The following is a 24,932-nucleotide window of genomic DNA, read 5'->3' on the forward strand; positions in this document are numbered from 1 at the left end:
GCGCAAAAATCCGAAGCCCAGTCAAGATCAGTCATTTGTCCTTCGGCTGCACCAGAATCCAAACCCAGCCCGTCTTTCATCCGAGCCGGGTCTGGGGGGCAAGTTGTTTGGGTCCAATTTCATTAATCAATTGGGCCTAGTCCAAATAACTCAAATTGCAAGCCCAAAGCAAAGGTCAACATCCTCCCAATCATGCTAAGGTCAGTCAACGGTCCAGTCCATTTGGCAAGCCCAAATGACTTCCGGCCCAATCCATACTCCACAATGCCAAGGTATAAAAGTCATTCATTTCGTCCATTCTCTCTCATGCAAACAAAGCCTCAAGCAACTAATATCTTGCATAGCTTTCTCTCTCTAAAATATACTGACTTTAGCATCGGAGGGGCCTTCCTCGGCTACACCCCCGGGGCTAGTTCACGTGTATTTGCTGTGCAGGAAATCCTCGGCTCCGCAGCTAATTGGACCGAGACAGACTTTCCCCTCTAGTTTGGGCCTAACAAGGTCCTATTGATTTCGTACCGAAACAATATGTATGCTTCCATCTAAATTAAATTTTAATATAATATGTTTAGTTAATGGCATGACTTCATGTGGCATCTTTTCTTTTTATTATTATTATTAAATTTAGGAGATTAGTAAACGTTATTAATCATTTCCAATTTATTTATTTTATTCTTTTCTATTAGAGAGTAAACGTTAATGAGTACTATATTTGTTATGAAATTCGGTTAGATTTTCTATAAATTAGGACCGTGTTTGATAAGTGTCGATATATTATATTCTCTTCCTTTCTTAAAGATACACTTCTTTAATTTAAATTATAACAATAGTAAAACTGTTACATGCCCCCAACTTACAATAATTTATTATACATCAAGTATTTTCGCACGTGTAGACATTAATATTAGTTTATGGTTTTTTTTTATGTGACCCATATTTTCACAAAAATGACCTATATTTAAACAAAAGTGACCCGTATTTCACAAAAGTTATACACAATCTTATCCGTTTTTTGGTTTTTTTTGTTTTTAAGTGACCCATATTTTTCACAAAAGTTATCCATTATCTTTATCTCATTATCTTTTTTTTTTTTCCAAAAGTAATCCGTAGTTGTTTTACAAAAGTGATTCATATTTTTACAAAAGTTATCCAAAGTAACGCAAACCCTTTAAAATGAATTGAAAGATGGAATTTAAGTAAAATTTGCAGAACTTACAAAATCCACTATAAATCCTTCACCGTAATACAGTAATTCAAACTGCAATGATAAATTAAACACAATACAAAACCTATAAATCTTATGGAAAGTTAGAAACAAAAATTACTTTCAATTAAATTGAGCCTTGTGTTTTCCATCGAATATTGTTTATTTCGTAAGTGATTTGGAATGTGATCTCCTTACCATTTGATCACAGACCTTTGAAAATCGCACAAAAATAGAGCACCAAATTCACAGACCTCAAAATTTTATTGAAAAAAATCGCAACAGCATAAAAAACATTTAGTCTACTAAACTAGAGCATCAAAATTTAGTCTTCCTTAACTTAATCCAACCTGTCTTGCACATGGAAGATGCATCATCACTATTATCATGGTATCTTTAGACTTCCGAATTCAGATATCATGACCAAAAACATTTAGTCTACTAAACTAACACCCAATGTCAAAATAGAGCAAAGTAGTTGACTATGGTAACCGAAGGTCTCAATTCATCATTTTAGCAATAGTGTTGACATGAAGCTAGATCCTTAAAATAAGGAATTATTGGTTTGGCCTTCTACCTCAACGTGGTATTTCTTCATTAGGCTTTTTCCATTGTGGGAAATTCTCTACTTATATGACATCAATTATGAATTTATAATACGGGTGCAAAATGAAGATATATATAGTTGCTCATTAAGTTAAAAATGTTATATAGGGTTTTCAAAACAAATACAATATTATATAGGGTCATTTTTGTAAAGAGGGATGTTCAATTGGACCATTTAGCAATTGATATATGTAATAAAGCAAACAAGAAGTAAAAATTCAAAGATTTAATTTAACTATATAAAGCCTTTGATGTCATTTATGTGGGGTTAGTTGATAACACCCGCTAATATAGCCAGTACCATATGATATATTGTGTATTGTGCATGTATTTAGAGTCATTTTAGTTAGTTTTTGAGACAGCTAGATTAGTTTATTATAGTTTATTTTGGCTTGACTTGGTTTAGTTGTAATTATTTGGTACTTTTATGGGTAGTTTATTTCATTCGCTATTATTTTTTTATGTATTTCAAGATTAACGAGGCTAATTTGGATTTTTTTACGTCGTCACGTATCTAAACTGAGGCTCACAAGGCTCAACGATCGAAGTTAAGGAATTAATTAGGAGTAGTAATCTAGCAAAGCATGTCCATGTCAAGCAAGGCATGAACGTGCTAAGTGAAGAGAAGAAGATAAGAAGTTAAGGAAAAACAATCCCCAAGCACGTCCGTGCCTGAGGTAGACACGTCTGTGCCTAAGCAGTGTGTCAATGCCATATGCGGGCATGGACGTGCTGATGCAATCGGTGCAAGTTGCGAGGTGGGCACGTCCGTGCATTATTTGTCAAAAAGTTGAAATAGTTTCTGCCTCGATTTTTGGAAGAGACGTTTGTGTGTGAGCGAGTGCAAGATGCATGTCTGTATGTGTTGTTACTAAGGAAGGCCTTGGGGCTGTAGCTAGGCACGTATGTGCTTGTATGCGGGCACATTCGTGCCTAGCTATATGGAATGCAATTCAGCAAGCTCTGCTTGGGCGCTTGTTTTGGGCGGTTTAGCCAAATTCTATCTTCATAAATACTTCTATAGTTCCTTGCTTTTATTTTATGAACTATTAGACATAGTTTTCTCTCTATATTTTATTTTCTTTAATTCTTGTTATTGTATTTACTATTAAGTGTGACTAGTTTCCTTATTATCGCATAACCCAAATGATGCATGAATTCATTCATTAAATTCTCTAATAATAATTGCAATTGACATGTTTAATTGATGTGCTTATTAGGTTCCGGATATAATTAGTATTGTTCTTAATTCATTGTTTTATTACAATGGGAGTAGGGTTTTGACGGATTTGAATATATCAATTAATTGATTAAACTTATTCGCAAGAGTGTATTGTACTTAATGTTTAGAAAGCAAAATAATGTACTTATTGTTTCTAATTTGCATGATTCCACGAGAGTACGTAAGCTTTAGTGTGATTAGGGAAGTTGTTGACAACTCGGAAGAGACCTTTGATATTATCTAGAGATTATTTTTCATGTTGTCGATTGAATTGTTATGTTAGGGGTAGAAATAATTAATGCATTGATCGTATTCGTGGTGATCATGCTTGACCTTAGATGTTTTTATGATCGTATTTCTCTCATTATTTTGATTAATTGCGCTCTTTAGTTATTTTTGTTGCAATTATTCTCGATATTATATTTGATTATTCGCTTAGTAATTGCTTGAGTCGATATAATTTGTTAGGCCATAGTCTCTTGGAATCCAACCTTACTTGCCCGCCTAAATAGTGAGATCGGTGTAGTTAGCACTGGCGGAAATTAGTTATATACTTACTACATGCAAATTTATCATACATTTGGCACACCCATTGATCGTGGGATCAAATCCCGGATAGCTCATTTAATTGCAGCATTTTGCTTTAATTTTTTTTTAAAAATCATTTTATGTACAAGAAAATATCATCCCATTTCTTTAACAATTATATATATATGTACATATACATATACATATATATACATATATATATATATATATATATATATATATATATATATATATATATATATATATAGGGTTGGGATCCTGTGAGAACCACCCTTTATGTGAGAACACTATTATATATGAGAACTCATCACAGCCATTAGATACTATAAGATCCAACTGCTGAGATTGTCAACTAGTAATGACAATAATGTAATTTTTAAAACAAAAACATCAGCCCCAATTATGTATAATTTGTATACTCCTCTTTCTCTCTCTACAAAACTTGAAGGTGGGATTTCAATGGAGACAATCAGACAATTGAAGATCGACAATTTCTCCCTCCTCTTATTCACTGCTACATAATTTCAATTAGTACTTTTCAGCTTTTTCCTAATTTAATTTTAATTTTGATAATTTCAATTGGATTCTCAATCTTCTTGTTCTGATTTTTGTAATTTTGATGACTTCAAATCATCTCGTTTGAATTTTGATGAATTCAAATCAACTTGTTCGAATTTTGATAAATTCAAATCAACTAATTGCTTGTGCTGGAGTAGTGGAGTATATGAGCTTGCCAGCAAGTCAGTATTCAGTGTTGGATGTAGAAAGGATAAAGAGAGTGGATGATAGTACATTTAGGTGCTATGTCTACAGGTTTAAATTCTTTTCTTTCGAGGTTTTCCTAGTTTTGCTTGTTCGTGTCGAAGAAGAGCCTAATAAATGTTGTATCAAGCTCTTATCCTGCAAGGTCTGACCTCTTATTTGCCCTTTTGTTCCATTGGTTAGCAATGTCCACTTCTTTGTTAGCATTGGATGTGTTTATATATGCTTGAATTGTCTTGATTAACTGTCTTTGTTAGTTACAATTTTTATTTTCCAATAAGATTTTGTTTAAAATTAGTGACTTGCGATTTATTTGTTTTGAATATCCTGATAGTGTGTACAAGGTGTTTGATAAAATGCTTGTTAAAAATCTTGTGACTCGGTACTCTATTATCAATGAGTTTGTTTTGAATGAGTTCGTAGGTAATACATACTTCGGATACTTTTGATTCGAAAAATGAACTGCCCTTTGTTATTAGGGGTAGTCAGATTAGTGTGGCAGACGGGGGTAGTTGGGTTAATGTCTTAGTTGGTGATATTCAAACAGATGATAATCTTGGTATTTATCATGTGAGCAAATAATTCTTTGCTCATCTGTCAATCAGCAAATCACTAGTAGAAAACAATAAATGGGGAGCGGTTTAAACCCCTTAATGGGAAGCAGTTTTGAACCGCTTCGGCTTAGGGGGCTCGCCATTGTCCATTTAAATGGGAAGCGGTTCAAACCGCTTCCCATTTGTAGAGAATGGGAAGCGGTTTGGCGCCAAACCGCTGCCCATTTTCCTCTACATATTATCCGCTGCCCATTCTCTACAAATGAGAATGGGAAGCAGTTTTGGCGCCAAACCGCTTCCCATTTAGCCTTTTTTTTTAAAAGTTGTTATTAATTAATAATAACTTTAATACTAAAAACAATAATACAATGATATATCTATATCATAAAATTATTATATATATGAAAAGTATCATCATTAATAAATTTTATTACCAATAATATGTAATTACACCAAATATATTAAATTGATATTTACAAATACTACGTACTACTTATAATTATTGTTAAAATATACAAATCATATATAAGTACTTATAACCAGCAGCACGAACAACCAGCACCAACAGCAGCTACAGCTACATAGCAGAAACCACCCACACGTCCACACCACAAAAGATAGAACCTGCAAACTAACAAAAACGACACAGTTACTGCCTGGGCTGGGCTGTGTAGCCTGCCTACCAAAAAAAAATACAACAGGATGAAAACCAAAGCATGTTATTGGCAACCAAATCAAGCACAACAAATTAGTCTAGCAAATCAAATAGCAACAGCAACAACAAACTCAGTCCATCAAATCAAATACCAACAACAACAAAAATACAACAGGATGGCAAAGGACAAAGCTCATATTTTTGAAGGCTTGAGGTTTGTGTACACATTGAACCAATCATGAGTGACATCTTAAATCCATCAGAGAGATTGTAATTTGATCACAAGAAATGAAATCTTGTTTGTTACCTCAACAATGTTATAATTGGAGCAAATCAAACAAGTCATTTCAAAATCAGATGAGTCCCCTCATCATTTAGATTTAGTAACAAGAATGATCTCTCAAATTGAATCATTGAGATCTTAGGGACTTTATATTGCAAAATCAGACCACGACAAAGGGACTCACTAATCATGTTTAGGACATGGCCCCTCAAAGACTTGTCTGGCTGGTGTGCTGGCTGTGGAGCCTGGCTAGCTGGTGTGCTGGCTGTGGAGCCTGGCTAGCTGGTGTGATGGCTGTGCAGCCTGCCTGGGTGGGCAGGGGCTGGGCTGTGCAGCCTCCCTACCAAAAAAAAAAAATAACAGGATGGCAACCAAAGCATGTTATTGGCAACCAAATCAAGTACATACAAACCTCCTTCTCAATGCAACCAAAAAATTGACATATAACCAGAGACTCAATTTCACAATCCCCAACAATTAACAATTATGGTAAAAAAATCAATAAAGATAAGGGTTCAAAAATCGTCACCGGAGGAGGATCCATTTTCCCTCATTTGAAGCAGCAGCAGGGTCGGTTTTGCCCACATTCGAAGCAGCAGGCATATGAATAAATTGAAACAGAACAGGAAGAGTAGCCAATTAAATAAATTGAAACAGAACAGGAACAGCAGAAAATTGAATAAATTGAAACAGAATAGAGCAGCACCCAAACAAGCCAAATGCTTGGCATGAACAACTAGCACCAGCACCACACGGTTCGAACTAAGTGTATCAATCATCAAAATGCTAAAACTGGAACTAGACGGTAGACCCCGTATGTAAACAAGAAATTACAATGACCATTTCTCATTCTTTTCTTCTGACAGTAAGCATTTCCCATTCTTGTTAAGAATTAATATAAGTCACATTTCAGTAACCATCCAATAGAGATTCAATGAATTTATGGTAAATAAACTATTGCAGAGGAAGATTCTGTAAATAGATAGGGATTGCATCACTGCATTAAGATTGAATAACAAATATTGATCCTAAGTTCCTAACTTTACAGTGAACTTCTCTGTTTAGAAACATAAACACAATCGCGCAAGTGACTGCAAAGTTGTCTAGTTCTAAACCTAAATCCCTACCAAAAATAGCCAAATTAGAGGTCATTCAACCAACACCAACACCTTTCTCAACACCACCCTGCCACCACCAACATTCACCCTGTTAACCACCACTAAAACCCACCCTCTCTCCAAAAGCACCAGTACCCACCTTCCCGCTCCCCGAAAGCACAACCATCCACCCATTCTCTCCCTGAAACAACCACCACCCTAGAAACAAATCGAAACCCTAGAAATCGAAAAAAATCAGAGATTTGAACTAGTAATTATGCAAAGGAACCTAAAATTTGAAATTTAAAGGGGAAAATTTAAAGAAGCTCATACCATGAACACCAATCAAAACCAATCGCACCGTCGTTATGCTCGCGACCACCGTGACCATCAGTGAATGAGGAGGAAGATGAAAGAGAGAATTTAATTTGTGAGCGGCGGTGGTTGTGGATGTGGTTGCGGCTGCGGCGATGGTTGCCTTCATCTTTGAGGAGAAGGAGTGGGGGGACTAGGAAAGGGAGAGAGAATTGAGGAAGTGAGGTATGAGGAGAGTGAACGAGGCTATGAGAGGGGTGAGAAAAATATAATAACATAAAGGGCAGCGGTTTGAACCGCTTCCCATTATATTTTTGGGAGCGGTTCAACCCAAACCGCTTCCCATTCCAATCCTGGTGTTTTTTTTGGGCGGGTTTTTGTAGGGAATAGAAAGCAGATTTTAAAAACCGCTTCTCATTTGGGGCTTCCTATTGACTTTTTTCTACTAGTGAATAATTCTTTCCTCATTTATCAAATGATCAAACAATTCTTTGTTCATTCATCAAATGAGAAACAATTCTTTGTTCATTTTGTTAAAATAAGCAAACAATTCTTTGTTAATTTATCAAACGAGCAAACGATTCTTTTTTCATTTATCAAACGAGCAAATAATTCTTTGTTCATTTATCAAACGAGCAAACAATTCTTAGCTCATTTGATAAATGAGCAACAATTCTTTGTTCATTTTGTCAAATGAGCAAAAATTTATTGTCCATATACAAAATGAGAAAACAATTCTTTTCTCAATTATCAAATGAGTGCATAATTCTTTGCTTATTTATCAGACGAGCAATTGGTGTGTTGCAATGTGTGGTGTGGTTGTGAGGACTGTAGCAGCAGCTTAGTGTTGGCTAGGAACGACGGCTGCAAAATTGCTGGTAGCAGGGCATGGTTGGTGGTGCAGATATTAGGATGTGTGGCCTGCTGTGGTGATATTGATGTTGTTGTGCGTGTGATTGGGTAAGGTGAGATGGAGTTGTGGTGTAAGATAAGAGCTTTGGTGGAGTTATGGGTGTGATTTGTGGTGTAAGGTGATGGTGGAGTTGTGGTGTAAGATAAGAGGTTTGGTCAAATGATCAAACTAATTCTTGGTTGTCAGTACAAATAAGCAAAAGCAAGGAATAAATTGGTGCATAATATTTGTCTTATTATTTAGCCCACAAGTATTACAAGATTTTCTCATAAGAGTTGATGCATAATATTTGTCTTATTTGGCTTGTGTATGATGTCAAATGAGCAAGTAATTATTTGCTCTTTTTCAAATGAGCAAGTAATTATTTGCTCTTTTTCAAATGAGCAAATTATTCTTTGCTTACTTTGTCAAATGAGAAAATTATTCTTTGCTCATTTTGTCAAATGAGCAAATGATTCTTGCTCATTTGTCAAATGAGCAAAAAAATCTTGCTCATTTATTAAATGAGCAACAATTCTTTGTTCATTTTATCAATGAGCAAACAATTCTTTGTTGATTTATCAAATGAACTGATCAAAAATTTATAACATAGAAAATGATTTAAAACATATGATAAAACCTATTAGCTCAATTGGTAGAGCAATATGCAAATGCATAGGGGGTGTAGGTTCAATTCCTACATAGGTTATCTCTATAAACAATATTAATTAAAAAAAATCAAATTCGTACTCAATTATATGACCAAAAAACTGGTTTGAAATGATTTATAACTATAAAAAATTTGTTACAATTAAACTCTCATACAAACTTGTGTCTCCACTTTACATAAATGATGATGTAGGTTCGAATCCTACATAGCTGCATTTATAAATAACTATATAAAAAAACCTTCAAAAAAAACTTGATAATCTCTCCTTTTCTACTCAACTATGCTTTGTTCTATACTTTTTATATATATCTATAGAAGATTAAACCACTCAGAAGAACTAAATTAATATGTATGTATCCCTCAACTAATTCATAAATAGAAGTTATCACAGACGACATTTGCAGTATTTCAGGTATACAATCTGCCTGCCCTGGCATTATAAACTACTTATAGGCTTCTCAAATGCTGAAGAACCCTATTAGCCTGCAATACATCAAAAAGGGTAAGAAAAAAACACTCGATAAATGATGATCAAACATTAGATCTCCTACACTTCCCATTTAAATTTAATAGGGGCCATTTGAGTTATTTGGTCAAATGATCATTGTTGGGAAGTTTTTTTTTTTTAAACACCCTAAAATGAAAAGTGGGAAGTTCATTTTGGGATGGAAAGAGTAATAACTGAAACAAAAGTTGTACCGTACCATACCTTTTTTTTGGCTCTTGTGGTTCCGGACATGGACAAGATAACTAAAGGTGGCATAATTAAAGGTGCCGATTATCAGTATGTGTAGACAAGTAGAACCAAGCAGTGGCCGCATCCTTCCTACCACGGGGTGTTCCATTCCCTAACAACTCCACCAATGCATCAATATCTCCTGAATTCCCTATCCTAATATTATTCTCTTCAAATACAGATAAACTATACAGAGTTGCAACACCATTTTTTCGGGCCTTAGGAGTCCCCGTCTGAAGGACACGGATCAGAGGCTCAATTGACTCAACTTTAATAATGTTAACCTTATTTTTGTTACTGATAGACAATTTCAGAACAGCAGTGACCGCGTTTTCTTAAGTATTCATGTTTGAACTACGAAGGAGATTAACCAAAGGGTCGATAGCTCCACAACTCGCTATTATGATTTGGTTATCCAAGTCCTTGGCTAAAATACTGAGCTCTGAGTTTCAAGTGAAGTACTTTTCACATTATCTACTAATTCCTTTACATGAGCCTCAAATCTTGCAGCAAGCCCATTTTGATCATCTCTTGTACACAAAGGTACGATCATGGGTGAGAATTGGATTGGCTGTAGTCGGGTTTTAGGATTGTAACTTTTCCTTTCCTTTTGCTGAGATCCTTGTTGCTGATGTAGGAATAACTTGATCCTTTGCTATCATGCCTATTTCATTGATTTCGCCGGGTTCTGATGGATTGTGCAATTGCTACTGGTTGACATCTTCACTTATTTCTTGTTCTAAGTTAGTGTATGAAACCATGATGTACTGAAATTTGAAAGACTATTTATATATAAGCGTAACGCCTCTATATTCTTCTTGTGCACATATTCTTTACAAAAATATCAAATATCACCATCTTTTAATCTATAATGAATTGATGATCAATATTCATCAACACGCGATACGCAAGAAGAACTAATAAATCATGTGGGACGCTAATTATATAATCTTGGAGGAATATGAGTAAGAACACCAATCTTGTAACAGGGGATATGCAACTGAAGTTGTAATGTTTAAACATGGCATATCAATTTAAAATCTTCCTCAAATTCTCAAAACCACCCATTATTTTTCTCTAATATCCCTAAATATACCCCTTTTAGGCTTCTGAGTTTCTAGACCAATTGAGTGTAGTTTACTCATTTCTTTGCTCACACTACAAACTTGTGTCTCTAGATTACATAAATTAACCTACGTCGGATTTAAACCCACATCTTTTGTGCATTTGCACAATGCTCTAACCTTGAGCTAGTATGCTAACGTATTTAAAACATACAAACACACACACAAATGAGCATTAATTTGACAATATGAGCAAGAATCATTTGTTCATTTGACAAATGAGCATTAAATAGTTTGCTCATTTGACAAAATAGCATTGAATTTTTGTGCTCATTTGATAAATGAGCAAAAATTATTTGCACATTTTTGCTCATTTGATAAATGAGCAAAAAATTATTTGCTCATTTGACAAATGAACAAAAAATTATTTAATGCTCATTTAAATGAGCAAATAATTGTTTGCTCATTTGATAAATGAGCAAAAAATTATTTGCACATTTAAGCAATATAAAATGTGTTTCCTAATATCAATATTCTTACATTCATTCCTAACAACTAACCAAATTTTACTTACAACAAAACAGATAATTTTGCTGTTCAGAAGGTATAGGAACTTCAGAGTCCATGTTCGCTTGTTGTTTTTCCTGAGTGGTTCAGCCGCAATGTTTGAAATTGTCTGCAAGACCTTTGGAAGATCTTCCCAAAAAACTGGTTTAGCAGGTTGGACAGACATCGTGACATTCACTTTTCTAACCTAGGGAAGTGTTGCCACCACCTCATTTGCTTTCTGCTCAAACTGCAAAAACACAACAATTATATATACCCCATATTAATGCATAATGTTTGAAGACCAAATACACTTACAAGGAAATAGGCGATATAAAGTCAGTCAGAGGTCAGTGTATACTGTATAGAATTAAGGCAATAAATTATGATAGTTCTACATGGCATATCAAACATCTACAAAAATTATCCAAGGAAAAAATATGACACAAACATACATCAACAACAATCAAATTTGTAACTTGAAATTAATTTACCATGTCCTTAACTAGACAGGCTGGGGTTGTAAGCTCCAAGCGAAATGATACCTGAAACCAGAGGTTCAGAGCTCAGAGAATAATGATAAATTACAAAGATACAAGAGCACAATATTACTTAGATGACCTCTTTTGAAGTTTCATCAATTTGTAGATCCTTCACAAAGCCACAAGAAACAATGTCGGTTCCAAAGTCTAGATCTATGATTTGAGACAATGCTTTGAGGACATCACTCTTAGCTTCTTTAATTGAAGATGTTGAAGCGCCCATTGAGTGTCATAAAATAAAGACATGTTGACATACATGACTATATGTGTGACTAGACAAAGAGGTATTAGGCACAAGTTTTTTTATCTCGACAATTAAAGAACATTCTATTAATTCAGATTTGAAAATGGGAATTGAAATTATACTGCAAGTTAGCTTAAGCTGCTGCAAGGCAGTTCACTAACAGGATACCTTTGTCTATTTAATAACTGATATCCATTTGATCTTATATTGAACCAGAGATTAAAGGTCAAATATCATATAGCAAGAAAAATAGAGTAAAAAACCTTAAACACCCAAACCAGCCAGTGTTCAAAGACACCATGAGGACAACATGCATCAATAGGAAACAAAACTTAAAGACACATGTAAGACAACCCACAATCAATACAACCATAGAAATTGATGCTGAAAATGTCAAGCCGAGACTTTAAACAATCTTGGGGAATATTAAATAAGAAGATCATCAATTAAATATGTACTACATTTGAAATTGATAAAATAATAGGATTCATTGGGCAATATTATACTGTCAAACACTTAGTGTGCATCAAAATTTAAGCAAAAATTAGTGAAATGCAAGTACCAAAATTGACAAAATCAATCTCTATAACCATTCATAACCTCAAAAATTATAAATAAAAGTTCGAATTACACTATAAAGAACCCTAAATTCACAAATGAAGCAAAATTAAAACTAAAATCAACTAATAAGTACTCAAATAGAAATTGCCAGGAAAAAAAACGACGGGAAATTGAACCAAAAATTGCCAAAAATCGCGAAAAAAATGACAAAAACCTTAAATAATCAAACTTAAATCAACGAAAATCAAACTTTCATCAACGAAAATCAAACTTTAATCAACGAAAATCAAACTAAAATCAAACTAAAATCCACGAAAATTACCTTGACAAAGAATCAATGAAGTTAGAAGCAGAATTGATGAAGAATCAAAGCAAAGGAAGAGAGGAATAAGAAGGGAGCAGAGAAATTGAAGGAGGAGAGAGAAAAATGGCGCGTCAAATGAAGGAGGAGAGAGAAAACGCTGGAATATTGTATTTGAAATTACATTTGATTGGGATAAATTGTAGCCATTGGATGTAATTGATCCAACGGTTGTAATATGTCCTCACATATAATAGGGTTCTCACATAAGGGGGGTGGTCTCATATGATCCTATTATCTTTATATATATATATATATATATATATATATATACATATATATATATATATATATATATATATATATATATATATATATATATAGATATATGTGTAGATATATATATGTGTATATACATATATATATATAGATATATGTGTATACACATATATATAGGGTCGGGATCCAGTGAGAACCACCTTTTCTATGAGAATTCATCCTATATGTGAGAATAAATCTTAGCATCAAATTGTATTCAATCCAACGCCTGTGATTAATCACATAAAACTCCTAACGCCTAATTGTCATCTCTCTCCACCCAGTTAACTGACTTCTCTCTCCACCACGAAGCTTCATAAATGGCGTCTAATTAATAAATTCATCTTCATTCAACTATCTCAATTATTCTCTCTGCACTATTTTACTGCCCTTTATTGCAATTATTGAGACTCTTAGTAACGCTGTTTCTCATTGCTTCAAATTAGATCCTCCAAGTAATCATAAGCAAGTTCAAACCGACCTCGCTCGCCTTGCTCGATATTAGTAATTGCAATGGCAATCGCTGCTACGAAATCAAATTCGCCAGGTTATTGAATTGCATGTTAATTGCATGATAATTTTTGATTTTTGAGGTTTGTGTTGTTCTCATTGAATAACATGTTTTATTGCATCAATTGCCAGGTTATTGAATTACATGTTAATTGCATGATAATTTTGATTTTTGAGGTTTGTTCTGTTTTCATTAAATTGCATGTTTAATTGCATCAATTGCCAGGTTATTGAATTGCATGTTGATTGCATGATAATTTTCGATTTTTGAGGTTTGTTTTGTTCTCATTGAATTGCATGTTTAATTGCATCAATAATTAATTTGATTGAATTTACTTCTTTGAAGTTTTTTGAATTGAATCAATAATTTAGGTTTGATCAATTTGACAAAGATTGAAAATTTGCAATCAAATTTAAAATGAGCAAATAAATTGGAAATGAGAAAACCTAAATATGTGTAATAATATAGAAAAAATATAATGAGAAAACATAAATAAAATGAGCTAATCCAAAATAAAATGAGTAAATATAAAAATGAGCAAATGAGCAAAATAAGTCGGTGATGGTGGTGGTGGTAGGGTACAAGGGACAGGGGCGGCGGTAGGGGAGTGAGAGTGAGACAGGTTGTGGTGGTGATAGTGGTGGTGGTAGGGTGCAGGGGCAGGGACAGGGGCGGAGGAAGTGATGGGAAGGATTATGTAGCTGCTTTGTGGAAGGTGAAAGACTGCTAGGAGCCTTGCATTAGTGAAGTGAAGGCAGTCCTTTGGGGACTCAGCTTGCTGCAGATTTTGGCTACTGACAGATCACAGTAGAAAGTGATTTCAGTTAAGGAGCATTCATGATTGATTGCAGATACAACATTATCTAAAATCAATTTCTCCTGCATCTGCCTGGTCTATAATTGACTGTTTATATAAAATTGATCATTCGATGTAAATTTGGTTCTATAGATATGCTTTATGCTTGATGTTGCTGCGTTGTATTGCGTTATTTTGACAAGATTTCAAGATTTTTAGTGAGATTTTTAGTGAGCTTCCTGAAACTATGGAACTAATAATAATCTGATGCACAGATCATTGAATTATTTGAGCATTTATCAAAGAATTGCTTACTTATTTCACAAATAAACATTGATTTCCTTGGTTTGCTTGCCTCCACACAAGCCCCACCCCCTTCTTCTTGGTCAGTTTCCTGAAAACCAACCACACTCCCTTCTTCCACTTCCCTATACAAACCTATACCCCTTGCCCCTCATCTTTCTTAATGCACTTCTGATTTCCTTGGTTTGCTTGCCTGCACACAAGCTCTACCACCTTCTTCTTGGTCTGTTTCATGAACACCAACCTTACTCCCTTCTTCCACTTCCCTATACAAACCTATCCCCCTTGCCCCCACATTTTTCTGCTTGCACTTCTGATTTCTGAAACTGATTTCAGTTCTAATTTTACATAATGAAATTATTTTGTGTGCGTGTGTGTGTAAGTATGTTTAAGGGGGTACATATTCACTTGTTACTATTTTGTGGAATTGTTAATGACTTGTTATTTCTATTATATTTAATGTCAGAAATGATGAGCAACAACGAACAACTTGACAGTTATTCGTGTACCATCACAAATGTGCCAACTACTCCTACAACAGTAGTTTCTCCTAAAGTAGCACCTTTGCTCACTTCTGGAGGAACAAAAGAATGGCTTCCAATATGCCCCATTGAGTTGAAACCAGCTATTGGGATGAAGTTTAATAATCTTGAGAGGGCCTTGAATTTTATAAAAGTTACGCATTGGCTGCTGGATTGAACACAAGAAAGTCTACAACTAAAAGACAAAGAAGAAGCAAAGAATTGAAATCATAATATATCTTATGCAATAAGGAAGAATATAAAGAGAAAAGAAAGTCTACTGTTGGAAAAGCTTTAAATAACAAGGAAGGAGAAAGCAATGAAGAAAAAGCTTCAATCAAAAGGAAGAGACTTGTTACCCGTGTTGGGTGTAAGGCGCATATTGTCATAAAGCATTGTGATGATAACAAATTCATAGTGTCACAATTTCATGAGGGACATACACATGCACTTTATACACCTCGTTGCAATCTCTTCCAAAAAGAGGGAAGGAAAATGAACATATTACACAAAAAAATAATTGTGAATAATTCTAAGGTAACACTTTTAAAGTCTATAATGTTTCATGAATAATCTATATAACTAATTAAAGTTGTCTGCTCATTTGACAAATGAGCAAATAATTATTTGCTCATTTGAAAATTGAGCATTGTATTGTTTGTTCATTTGAAAAATGACCATTAAATTGTTTGCTCATTTTAAAAAGGAGCATTAAATTGTTGAGCTTTGAATTATTTGTTCATTTGACAATCTGTTTTGTTCTTTAAATATGTGAATATTGGTCCCGTTATAACTTTCCGAATGATGAAGGAAATTGTTGGAGGATATGATAACATTGGTGCATCTAAGCAAGATTTCAAAAAATTTCAAAAGATTTAAAAGCATACATTCAAGGAAGTGATGCTCAAATATTTGTGGATAACTTTACCAACAAAAAGCTAATGTGGAGCGCTTTTTTCTTTGATTTTGAGATGGATGAAGATTATTGCCTTTGTAGACCATTGTGGGCAAACCCCCTTTGTAAAAAGAGTAATGATGTATTTGGTGATATGGTATCCTTTGATACCACATACCAAACCAACAGGTAATACATAATAATCACAATTCACTTATATGTTATAACAATGGCTTAACTTAATAACTTTATATAATTGTTTGCTTATTTCAATGTGAAAAGTGAATATCGCCTTAAGTCTAGTATTCTTTGATTGGGTATTGAATTGCATGTTCATTTGACAAATGAGCACTGAATTAATTGCTCATTTGACAAATGAGCAAAGAATTGTTTGCTTATTTCACAAATGAGCAATGGGTTATTTGCTCATTTGACAAAATGAGCATTAAATTATTTGCTTATTTGAAAAAAAGAGCAAAGAATGGTTTACTTATTTCACAAATGAGCATTGAGTTATTTGCTCATTTGACAAATGAGTAGTAAATTATTTGATCATTTGTCAAATGAGCATTGAATTATTTGGTCATTTAAAATTTAATCTATATGTGTAAACAGGTACAACATGGTGTTTACTCCATTTATAGGGGTTCACCATCATAAGAGCTGCATTACTTTTGATGTTGTTTTCATAGCAAAGGAAGATATTGTGTCATTTGAGTGGTTGTTCAGATCATTTCTCAAGGCAATGGGGGGGGGGGGGGAATGAACCTAATTGTATGATCACGAATCAAGATCCAGTAATGAAAATTGTTGTTGCAAGTGTGTTTAAGAAGATTGAACATTGGTTATGTATGGGGCACATAATGAAAAAGTTACCAGATAAGGTGGATAAATCAATCATGCAAGAAGAAACTGGTTTTCTAAAAAAACTTATGTGTTTGTGTTTGGCATCTTGAAATTGAACCAGCTGAGTTTGAAGAAAGGTGGAACAAGGTGATGGTTGAATACAACTTAGAAGTACATGAGTGGTTAAGTGATATGTACAAGATAAGGGACAAGTGGATTTCGGCGTATTTCAGAGATGTGTTCCTTGGAGGTATAATACGTACAACATCAAGATCTGAAAGTGAAAACAACTTTTTCTTCTCCTTTATCAATCCTCAAGTGTCACTTGTTGAGTTTTACTTGAGATATGAAGCTGCAATTGATGCCCAAAGACACATGATAGGCTTATCGCGTACCTGACAAAGATAACCTAACTATTCCTCCTAACTATGTAGCAGGGTAAGTAAGGGTCGAATCCCAAGAGACTATGGCTCACACAATTAATCAGACTCAAGTAATTACCAAGAAGTAACCAATCAATAATAGATATGAATTAACACTAATGATGCTAAATTAACGCAACTAAACGAACAAGGATATAAATCAATAGACTAAGACATCCAAGATCAAGCGTCACCACGATTATGATTGATAACTAACAAATCTACCCCCAATATATAAATCAATTGATAAGAAGAAAAACAATCCCTAGATAATACCAAAGGTCTCTATCCAGTTATCAGTGGCTTCCCAAATTAACAATCAAACCTACTTCCGTGGTGGTCATGCGAATAAGGGACATTTAACACCACGCCTAGATTCCTAATTATCCAATCACCTACTTCCGTGATGATCGTCAAACCTTTAATTGAAATAACCTAATCCCGTTATCACCCAACTTCCGTTGATCCAATAACAATGGAATAATAACAACACCAATTATCCCTAATCTAGCATTGGCATAAATACAGTCAATTAACCATATCAATTGGGATTATTATTGGGGAATTTAAAGATCCTAATTACACATCAATCATAATCGGGCTTAGCAAGATCCCGGATTAAGAAACTACTCGCACATCATAATTAAATCACAAACAAGATCTAATAGAGAACACATAATTAAAGAACTTTAAAATAAATAAAAGAGATTGAAAATAAGAAAATACCAAATACTTCAATTGATGATCTTGAAGAACAATTAAACTAAGAAGAATTAAAGATTGAAATTGCTTGATAATAAATCTAGGGTTTTTGAGAGAATTCTAGGTCTAAAGGAAAATAAATTAAAACTAAGACTGACTGCACTAATGTTAATCACAAGGGGTATTTATACCCCCATAAGATAGAATTACGGAAAATACGAAAATAACGCGTTCTTGAGCTTTGCCCGGTCTGACCGGGCAGACCTCGCCTGATCGGGCGGACGAAGGCTGAGAAAAGTACAGAGCATTTCCTTCTTCGCCCGGTCTTCCCGGGCGAACCTCGCCTGGTCAGGCGCGCATAACACATTTAATTTCCAGAACTGCATCTTCATAAACTTGATTTCTTCATCGCCCGGTCTGACCGGGCGAACCCTGCCTGATCGGGCAGCGCATAGCATAGATCAAGCAGGCTTCCTTCTGTGAACTTCTTCACTGCCCGGTTTGACCGGGCAAGCCATGCCCGGTCGGGTACTGCTCATAATCTGCAATCCTTAGCCATTAACTCTTCCGAGACTCTTTAAAACACGTCCGAATGCCTAGAAACGCTCCATATTCCTCAAAAGGCTTACTAAAACAATCGAAAACACTAAAGAAGAGATTGTTAGCAAGAAACGGCTCCGTAGAGCTCAAAACCGAGTAAAAACACTTAACAAAACCGGGGAAAACCATAGCATAAATCATGTATATCAAATTCCCCCAAGCTAACTTCTCAAGAAAGGAAATCAATAACAACAAATAACTAGGTAAACTACTTCACCCCATGATGCAATTTTAAAACAACAGACTCAAAATCGAAATCAAGCAAACTTGCATCCTATCTAACCAATCAAATCATTTGAACCGTCTATCAACCTAAAAGTTGTTAAACCAAATAAACCATGCATAACTCAAGAATCAATGACTAGAATGTCTCACTTGGTGGTCACTCCGCACAATCTTATGTGGCAAGCTTAAGATGAGCTCGATCTCTCTCCATCCCCACCAATAATCAAGAACCCCCCATCTCACCACACTCGCGTGTTTAAAGGGTCATATTAACGCTCAACCTAGTCAAATGTCGACTCGAAATGCGATAAATTTTCCAGCATTTTGACAACAGACTCAATTCACATATACACAATACTATGTACGAAGATCGGAAGGTCTTTTTCAAGCTTGTAACGTAGGCCGGGTAAAAGTGGGTAGGATATAAATTTGGGGAACGTAGGTAGTCAAAAGTCTAACCGGGAAGCTATCGAACATAGTTAAACAACATCCACAATCTATCTTTCATCAACCGTGAGAACATAAACCCAAACACAACTTGAAACACACTTCTACTTCTCAAATTTGTTCTTTCTTTTTTTTTTTCTTTTTCAAAGAGAGTTCATGCTTTCAATTTTCTGCATTTTCTAAATTTTTCTTTAAATTTTCTCTCTTTTTTCCATCATTCATTAACCTTCATTTTTTTTCATGAATCCTTCTTTCTCAAACCATTTTCATGGACCAAGAAGGATACCAAGAAGGATGGGGACCATCCCTCGGGATATTCCCTTGCCTGCAAAAGTAGTCATAAACAGGGTACATGGACAGGCGAAAATCCTGCTGGCCTGTCCTAAGCTCCTAAAGGCTAGACTCTATGGTCTGGACACGGGAGGAAAGGTCCTGTTGGCCTACCCTAAGCTCCCTAATACCGGCCATAATGGCCTCGTGATCGCTAGCAGGATGTGGAGCAGGGGAAGAGGTAGAGGGTCCAGCAGACTCTCTCCTAAAGTAGGTCCTAGTAGGGGCGGCTGGGACAAGAGTAGGTGAGCTACTAGGGGGCTGTAGAAGGTAGGAGGGTTGGTGAGGCATAATTTTAGTTAGTTCAGGGGAGGGTAAAGGCACAGCAAGCCTGTTGTTTCTCCCTATAATCCAAATAAATCTAAAGTCTACAGACAACCAACCCGCAGTGGTGAGATAATGCTGGTCTATGGTAATAGGGCCAGGCACCGGGCATCGGTTGGCTTCATCGAAGCCTTCCCGAAGGGCAAGGTGGGTCACTAGGCCTCCTAGGACTATGAAGATATTAGAGCGCTCACCATTTGATTTAATAGTTGTGAATGTGGTACCTTGCTTTTTGAGGTGAAGGGCAAACAAGTGTGCAATGTTCATTTTAAAGTCCTCATCCTCATCCCCACGTCTTAGGTAACTACCTAAGATCGATATATCGTCCGACCTAACATTGTTAGGCTCGATTCTACCAGAAATAGTCCACCCAGTGAGTCTAGTCCATAGCCTAAGGACTGGTTGGTGGATTTTGTGTGAGAGTGCGTGTTGGAAAGACTCAATATTCTCGCCTGTCATAGCAAACCAAAGTTCCCCAGATATGAAGTTACTAGGTTGTACAGTTAAACCGGTGCAAGGTAGTCCAAATTTCCTAGAAAAGCCTTCTAGGGAAATTCTATGAGATGTATTAAGCAATCTATACACAACATTCTTCACCAAACCATTTCTACTCTTTTTAATGTCAAAACTACTTAAAAATTCAAGAGTTAAGTCTTCGTAAGTTTGATAATTCATATTGAAAAGTTGAGACATTCCTAATTTCGCAAATAAATTCCTACATTCCGAATCAATCCCTAGTTTAGAAAGCAAAGAACGGTAAAAAAACGGGTAGGGATCACCTTCCGTCGTGATAGCTCAATGAACCGTTGCTTTTGGTTCGCGAATTCCGGAACGAAGAAAACATGGGGGTATCCGGTCACACTTTCCAAATCCATTTGCGGTTGTTGTTGAGGTGTGCTCCTAGTCCTCTTTCTTTGAGACATCTTCAATACCCGAAAATTATGTAAGAGTTGAAGTTTTTGGGTTTTCTTGAAGGTGAGCAAAAAGAGTAACAATGGAGGAAGTGAGAGGGGCAAAATTTGCAGGAATTTTGAGCAAAAAGGGGTTAGTGAAGAATTTGAGGAGTTTTGATTGATGAATCTTGAAGGATTTGAGTGGGAATTGAAGTTAGGGTTTGGGAATTGGGGGTTTTTTTAGAGAGAGAAAGAGTAGGGAGTTTGGGAAATTTGGGAATGAAGAAGAAGAAGCCCGAAAAATCTTTGTATAAGACGCAGGAAATCGTAGCGCCCGATCGGGCGGACGTCGCCCGGTCTGACCGGGCGAAGAAATTCTTCTTCCTGCATTTTTTTCTTTTCTGTTCTGCTGCACTCGCGCCCGATCGGGCGGACTTTGCCCGGTCAGACCGGGCGAAGAAGAGCTAAGCTCTGTTCTCCCAAGTCGTCGATCATGCTTGTCGCGCCCGATTGGGCATGCATTGCCCGATCTGACCAGGCGGAGAAGAACTTTGACGTAGACGGTCTTTCTGGGCAGTCTGATTCTCGCGCATGGTCGGGCGGATTTTGCCCAGTCTGACTGGGCAAAGGGAAAATTTGCGCATTCTCGATCTTTTTGACTGCTCTCTTGGCATCCCACTTCGTATTAGCTTGGTACTCTCTATAAAACAACAAAACACAACTATAAAAATACTAAAAAGGAAACGAAAGTATAAAATACTAAGGGGTTAAGAAATTCGGGTTGCCTCCCGCAAGCGCTTGTTTAAAAGGTCGTTAGCTTGACCGTATTCATCCGCATTGATTATTCGGCAGAGAAGAGAGAGTGATGTCTAGTTTCTGTTCAATAGGGTCCCCTATTCGATAATGCTTCACCCTTTGTCCATTGACTTTGAAGGTGCCTCCGGTGTTGTTCCATAATTCAATGGTGCCGTAGGGATATGCCTTGTAAACTATGAAAGGACCCGACCACCTTGACCTAAGTTTCCCTAGAAATAGCTTCAACCTTGAGTTGAATAGAAGGACTTGATCTCCTTCTTTGAATTCTCTTCTAATGAGGCCTTTGTCGTGCCACCTCTTTGTTTTCTCTTTGTAAAGCTTTGAACTCTCATAGGCTTCGAGGCGGAGCTCATCTAGCTCATTCAACTGCAATAGCCTCTTCTCTCCCGCAGCCGTAGCATCAAAGTTTAGGCTTTTAATGGCCCAAAATGCTCGGTGTTCTAGCTCAACGGGCAAGTGACAAGCCTTCCCGTACACAAGCCTGTATGGGGTTGTACCTATTGGAGTTTTGAAAGCTGTTCGGTAGGCCCAAAGTGCATCATCCATTTTGTCGGACCAATCCTTTCTCGTTCTTGCAACTGTTTTCTCCAAGATGGATTTTATCTCTCAATTTGATACTTCTACTTGGCCACTAGTTTGGGGATGGTAGCCAATTCCTAGCTTGTGCTGCACTCCATATTTCTTCAACATTGCTTCGAATCGGTTTTCCATGAAGTGTGTTCCCCTGTCACTAATCAACACACGTGGAATACCAAATCTATTAAAAATATTTTTCTTGAAGAATTTACTTACCACCCGGGCATTGTTGCTTGGTGTAGCAATAGCCTCGACCCATTTTGACACATAGTCAACGGCTACTAAGATGTATCGGTTCCCTTTGGAGGAAGGGAAATGACCCATGAAGTCTAACATTCCGTACCTTGCTAAAAAACCGATCCTTATTTACCAACCCATCGAACAACTCGACCTCGAGTATGTTGTTGAGTGGCATCTCGTTCCTCTTGGAAATATTTCCTGTTCGTTGACAGCGGTCACAGGCTTTGACATAGGAATATACATCGTTAAACATGGTAGGCCAGTAAAAGCCGCATTGAAGAATCTTGGCATTTGTTTTTGAAGGACCTACATGTCCACCACAAGGTAAGTCATGGCAATGTGAAATTATATTGCTTACCTCATTTTCGGGATTGCACCGTCTGATTACTGCATCGGCACATAGCTTGTACAAGAAAGGGTCTTCCCAAAAGTGTCGGCGTGCCTCATAAAGGAATTTCTTCCTTTGTTGATATGAGTAGCCGTGAGGCATGGTACCTGTGGACAGATAATTAGCTAAATCAGCATACCAAGGAGATTCAACCTATAATAGAGCTAACAAACGCTCAGCAGGAAAATAGTCATCAAAAGGAAGGTTTTCCCCATCCTCTTCATCGAGGAGGAGGCGAGAAAGATGATCTGCTACGACATTCTCTGTTCCTTTTGTATCTCTGATCTCAATATCATAGTCCTGCAAATGGAGGATCCACCTAATCAACTGCGGCTTTGCATTGCTTTTGCTCATCAGATATTTCAATGCCGCATGATCTGTGTGGATAATTACTTTTGACCCAACTAAATAAGAATGAAACTTATCAATTGCATAAATAACAGCTAGCATCTCTTTCTCAGTGGTTGCATAATTCATTTGAGCAGGGTTAAGAGTTTTTCTAGAGTAGTAAATAGCATGCAATTTCTTATCCTTACGCTGCCCCAAGACGGCCACTATTGCATAATAACTAGCATCGCACATGATTTCGAAAGGTAAGGCCCAATTTGGGGGTTGCATCACGGGAGCAGAGATTAAAGCTTCCTTCAACCTGTTGAAAGCTTCAAGAGAAGCATCATTAAAATCAAATTGGGTGTCCTTAGCTAACAGTTCAGTTAGGGGTCGAGCAATTTTAGAGAAATCCTTGATAAACCTGCGATAATAACCTGCATGGCCAAGGAAGCTTCGAACTCCTTTCACAGAATTGGGAGGGGGAAGTTTCTCTATTACCTCTACTTTGGCTTTATCCACCTCGATCCCTTTGTTGGAAACCACATGTCCTAGAACAATTCCCTGTTGTACCATGAAATGGCACTTTTCCCAGTTTAAAATCAGATTGACATCCTGACATCTATGGAGCACCTTTGTTAGATTTTCAAAACATATATCAAAAGATGTACCATAAACAGAGAAATCATCCATAAAAACTTCCATAGAATTTTCTATGAGACTTGAGAAAATAGCCATCATGCAACGTTGGAACGTGGTGGAGCATTGCACAATGCAAATGGCATTCTGCCGTATGCAAAGGTGCCATATGGACATGTGAATGTAGTCTTTTCCTGATCACAAGGACGGATGGGGATTTTGAAGAAACCGGAATATCCATCCAAGTAACAGAAAAAGGAATGCTTAGCCAAACGTTCAAGCATTTGATCGATAAATGGCAAAGGGAAATGATCTTTACGGGTGGCCTTATTTAATTTCCTGTAATCAATGCACATTCGCCATCCCGTAACAGTTCTTGTGGCAACAGGTTCTCCCTTGTCATTCTTGACAACGATCATACCCCCTTTCGTTGGTACTACTTGAACAGGACTAACCCACTTACTATCTGAGATAGGGTAGATTATTCCTGCAACAAGTAATTTTAGGACCTCTTTCTTGGCTACTTCCATCATAGTTGGATTAAGTCTTCTTTGAGGTTCTCGAGAAGAGGTATGATCATCCTCAAGAATGATCTTATGCATGCAAAAAGAAGGGTTAATACCCTTAATATCATCAATGGTGTATCCAATAACCTTTTTGTACTTTTTCAAAACATTTAGCAATTGCTCCAATTCATTGTTATTGAGTTCAGCATTGACAATAACAGGGTCTGTATTATTTGGACCAAGATATGCATACTTAAGATTAGAGGGGAGGGGTTTCAACTCTACCTCGGGAGGCGTAGTACACTCCCTATCAACACCATCTCAAGGTTGTCCTCTGTTTTGATCAAAGGGAGCTGCTCTTGTTGAAGTTCGTCAAGGACATCTACTTGACAGATAGTTTCCCCCATGGAAGGAGTTCCCATGGCGTTCGTCAAAGAGTATTCCATCTTCTCGTCCCCCACTTCAAATGTTATCTTACCATTCTTCATATCTATTATTGCACCT

The 24,932-nt window shown here is 36.4% G+C and overlaps 1 long non-coding RNA gene and 1 pseudogene across 1 annotated transcript; both read right to left on the reverse strand.

Annotated features, from left to right (window-relative positions):
• Positions 1-23,988, reverse strand: part of LOC110695422 — a 136,816-nt pseudogene extending 112,828 nt beyond the window's left edge.
• LOC110695431 lies at positions 5,307-7,744 on the reverse strand. Its single transcript, XR_002506053.1, has 2 exons — positions 6,020-7,744; positions 5,307-5,528 (listed from the first exon to the last, which is right to left on the reverse strand). It is a non-coding gene; the product is annotated as an uncharacterized LOC110695431 (long non-coding RNA).
• Positions 23,989-24,932: the final 944 nt, after the last annotated feature.

Source organism: Chenopodium quinoa, unplaced genomic scaffold (assembly GCF_001683475.1).
Source record: "Chenopodium quinoa cultivar QQ74 unplaced genomic scaffold, ASM168347v1, whole genome shotgun sequence".
Lineage (NCBI taxonomy): Eukaryota > Viridiplantae > Streptophyta > Magnoliopsida > Caryophyllales > Amaranthaceae > Chenopodium > Chenopodium quinoa.